A 4,843-nucleotide genomic window follows, 5' to 3' on the forward strand; every position below is an offset into this window, starting at 1 on the left:
TTGCAGTTTCCTGATTATTACGATGTGGTAAAGCAGCCGATAGACTTTGCAACTATTCGGAAGAAGCTAAGGAAAACTGTTAGAAGTGTTTGAAGGACTTGGAGGTTAATTGGTTCCGTAGATTAATTAATAACTGTGGAGCTGCTATTATAACTAATAATGGAAATATTATTATTTTCATTCTCCTTTTTTTTTTGTGTGTGTTTTCAGGTTGACGTTCAGTTGCTATGTTGCAATACAATGTTGTACAACAAAGCTTATACTGTCTACCATAAGCAGGTTTGCAGACTCTCCTATGGATTAGTATTTAGGGTTTGTAATACGTGGTTAATACCGTATTTCCATTTCTTTTGTTACTTTTGTGGAATGCTATGAATAATAATGGAATGAATGTCTGTAGGCCCTTGCCATGTAGGCCCTTGCCATACGAAAGCTAGCCGCGGAAGAGTATGGAAGATTTAAAGATCATGAGGGCAAAGACAAAGTAAAGGAGAAGCATATATTTAACCAGTGTAGTTAGGACTATATATTTTCGTACTTGTAATAATTACAGAGAAATTACGATAAAAAAATAAAATACAATTGTTGACCGGATGAAAAACTATTTGTCATGTATAAAATGTAACTAAAAGAAAAATTTTCCATAATATATTTTTGCGGTAGCTGGATCCGTGGCAAAACCCACTTTTTTTTCTAGTGTTCTAAACATGATTATTTAGTTATATTATCTTTCTTTAATTTGCTTGGGTTATTTTGGTTGGCGGGTTAATTTTGAGTTCTTTAGTTGACGGAATATTATATTTATATTTATAACTATATAGAATGAAATTAATTATAGGCAATATCTGATAATTATAGGAAATTGATTTTAAAATATAGTGAGTATTATATATTATAATTATTTTAGAGCAAAATTATTAATATTTTAAATATGTAAATTGATAAATTATTGTTGTAATATAAATATGGTATTAACATAAGATTTAAATATATATATTTTTATTTTATCATTCAAAATTATAATATTTCATATTCAACAATCTATTTTCCTTCTTTATCTTTCTAATTTTGTCCAAATGTATTTTGATATAAAAATTTCATTAAAAACATATACAAGTTGATATATATATATATACACATATTATATATAATTTTAATAATGCTCAAGACAATAAGTTAAACTATTTATGTATAAAAGTACGAATAATAGTTAAATTCTAGTAATTATTAAAAAATAGATTAATATAAAATAGAAATAGTTAAAAAATAAAAATATATAAATAAAAAGAACTTAGTAAAAAATTGATAACAAACATATTCATATATTCATATATACAATAGATTATAAGATATTATCTAAACAATATAAGGATACTGGATGGTATAAAAAAAAATATAAAATTATATATATTACATTCTAGAAAGATCTATTTGGTATTTTAAAAGGCTTGTGCAACTAGGTTTTTTCATTCTCTTCGCTCCTTCCCTTTCCAACGGCTGTCTGCATTGCTTTCGAAGTTGATTTATATTTTGCGTTTTTCATATTTGGTTGATTAACTTGATTTATATTGAATGGGACCGACAGATGATAGAGGGAGACAACATTTTCGATTCAATTGATTTACACAGTGGAAGGATTTGGCTGTGATTGAATCGAATTGTGGATGGTGGCGAGAATATTTTTCCGTTTATCCGAGTGGACAAAAATTGGGTTTGAGAGTAAATCTACATCTGCAGACGCCTCCAAGGTACATATCTTTCTATTTTACTTAATTATTATGATTTTTTGTAATTTCTATAAAATAATCATCTATTTCCTTTGTATTTTGATTATATTGGCGGGCATGTTAAACCACAATTGGTTCGCTTGAAAGGGCAATCCATAACAACAACGGTTAAAGATGTATGCCAGGTAGGTACTTCATCCATCCATCCCTGCGTTTATAATTAATATGGTCTTTTAGGGTGTTTTTTTTGCTCTCACAGAATGATATAACAATGAATGCAACCTCAAAAATGCTACAAGACAAGAACAATGATAGCAAAAGAATGACAAGGTTAAAATTCATGAAACAATGCTTACTTATAGCCAAAGAGTTCTTCAAAATTACAAAGAAAATTAGATTATATTCTCATGCCATTCACTCATATATATTACGCTTTGTTGCGTCTTATTTAGGTCCTCATCTTCGTCGGAATCCTCTTTATTTATATTTTCAACTTTGTTTTCACTCCCATTCATCAAAGTTTTATCTATAATATTAAAATATCATATATTATTACCTATACTAAAGCATAAAAGTGATGACTTTTTCAAACGATGAAATAAACAAAGCATAAAAGTGATCAATGAGTATACGTGGATGATTTTTTTTATAATTTTCCTGGTTAAAATCTCAACCAATTACAGTAATTTGACATACTGGATATATATAAAAAAAATCATCACAATTGCTTGTCAATTATAAATAATACTAATAGATATTACTGAAATAAATTTATGACATGGAATTAGATTCTTCGATACAGATGATGCTTTCACACATGACAGGTTTTGCTACAGTCTCTCTGATCTCATATAAAACAAGAGGGGTACAGTCGGAATCCCATACCTCCAAGAAGAAGAAATTTGGTTTCGGAAAAAAAAAAAGAATAACGACGGTAAAAACAACAAAACTAACAAAACTGGTAGAAATGGCTGGGCGGAAACAGGTGTCGCTCTCAGCCACCACTGAGTCCAAGCGCAATGAAAATTTTCCGGTCAAATATACGAGGCAGAATTCACGACGCAAACCTAAAAAGATGAAGCACCTTGACAAATTAGTTCTACCTCAGGTTGAGATTAGGGAAACACAAGAAAAGTTCAGTAATCAGCAGTGTGGCATAGATTCGAATGGCGAAAAGGCCTGTGGCAAGAGAAAAACAAGCACAACTATCGCGGTAGATTGTGGATCTGATGATGATGCTGTGACTCAGGTATTATTTTTTCAAACTACCCTTTTTGTCAATTCGAATCCAATTTCATTACTAATCTGAATTTTCATTTTTGAGAGGATATTTGAGAGATTCCTATATAAGGTCACCAAAATATATATAAGAATTGTTTAATAATATTTTAACAAAGTGATATGATATATGTTATTTTTATTTTTTTTAGTGACAACTTGTTGGATGATGTGAGATTAGGAAAAAAGAATCTATTTTTTCCTTGAGTAGTTATTTTGTGAAATCAAAGTACTTCTTACATATATTAAGAGAAATTTTATTTGTTTTCTTCTTGTTGCAATAATAGCTTCTTCTGTTTCTTTTTCATTTTTCCTCTTTCCCCTTTTCTTATTAAAAGATTCAATTGTAGCAAAATACATGTTTTCTTTCTTTTTATTAAACTATTTGTAATTTATTTGTTTTTAATTTCTTGGGTGTTTAAATGTGTAGCCATCAGATTATTCGACATTTCATCAACATATGTGTGTTTATGTACGGACATATATTAATTGATTTATTGATTGCTTCGTTCGAGATGTGTTAAGAAGGGATCCAAGTTTCGAACCTAGTACCAATTTGTTTTAAGTCGAGAGGCCTTTCACCCTTGCACGTGACGGGCGCATTGGTGGACTTCCGTTTGTATATAAATAAATAAATGATACATATTTTTAACAATTTAAGCTAATAGGTGAAACGGTAATTCCTGATCATTTAACAAGATGAATATACTATCAACATTTTCTGTGCACAGAAGAAGAATGAGAAGAAGCAAAAAAAAGTGCTTGTCATAGAAGAGACAACAAAACAAGATAGTGGTAATCAAGATCATACTTTGGATCTACAGAGTTTTATATCTATTATGTATTTATTTATATTATATTTGTGATTTGGTAGCGGGATTCAATAGCACTAATTTGATCAATATACATACATATATATATTAAGGGGCCGGAACATCAAGAACTGAATCAGAGTGTTGTGCGACATCGACACCTTTGCCCGATAAGAAGTTGTTAGCTGCTATGTTTATCAAGCTGCAAGAGTATGTGTTTTTGTACGGTCTGTTTCTCTGTATTTTTATTGGACGAGGCATGTATATATAAATAATTTTTCATTTGTTGCAGGAAGGATGCTTACAGGGTATTTTCTAATCCCGTGGACGTCTTAGAAGTTGGTTCTTTGCACATGCTCTGGGCTGACATTATATGCTTGAATATATATACCATTACATGGTAGTTTGATTCTGACGATGATGTTTTATTGCAGCTTCCTGATTATTACGATGTGGTAAAGCAGCCAATAGACTTTGCAACTATTCGGAAGAAGCTAAGGAAAACTGTTACAAGTGTTTGGAGGACTTGGAGGTTATTAATTGGTTCCGTAGATTAATTAATAACTGTGGAGCTGCTATTATAACTAATAATGGTACTATTATTATTTTCATTTTTCCTTTTTATTTTATTTTATTTTATTTTTTTGTTTTGTGTTTTCAGGGTGACAATCAGTTGCTATGTTGCAATGCAATATTGTACAACAAAGCTTATACTGTCTACCATAAGCAGGTTTGTAGACTCTCCTGTGGATTAGTATTTAGGGTTTGTACTATGTGGTTGATACTGCATTTCCATTTCTTTTGTTACTTTTGTGGAATGCTGTAAATAATAATGGAATGAATGTATGTAGGCCCTTGCCATACAAAAGCTAGCCGCGGAAGAGTTTGGAAGATTTAAAGATCATGAGGGCAAAGACAAAGTAAAGGAGAAGGAGAAGGAGAAGGATATATTTAACCAATGTAGTTAGGACGATATATTTTAGTAGTTGTAATAATTACAAAGAAATTACGATAAAAAAAAATAAA

The 4,843-nt window shown here is 30.2% G+C and overlaps 1 long non-coding RNA gene across 1 annotated transcript; it reads left to right on the forward strand.

Annotated features, from left to right (window-relative positions):
- Positions 1 to 3,932: 3,932 nt before the first annotated feature.
- On the forward strand, positions 3,933 to 4,530 carry LOC127240855 (uncharacterized). The gene is made up of 4 exons (XR_007836392.1): positions 3,933 to 4,027; positions 4,110 to 4,125; positions 4,252 to 4,410; positions 4,479 to 4,530. It is a non-coding gene; the product is annotated as an uncharacterized LOC127240855 (long non-coding RNA).
- The last annotated feature ends 313 nt before the right edge of the window (positions 4,531 to 4,843 follow it).

The sequence above is a fragment of the Andrographis paniculata genome, unplaced genomic scaffold (assembly GCF_009805555.1).
Source record: "Andrographis paniculata isolate CXL003 unplaced genomic scaffold, ASM980555v1 Contig80END, whole genome shotgun sequence".
Taxonomy (NCBI): domain Eukaryota; kingdom Viridiplantae; phylum Streptophyta; class Magnoliopsida; order Lamiales; family Acanthaceae; genus Andrographis; species Andrographis paniculata.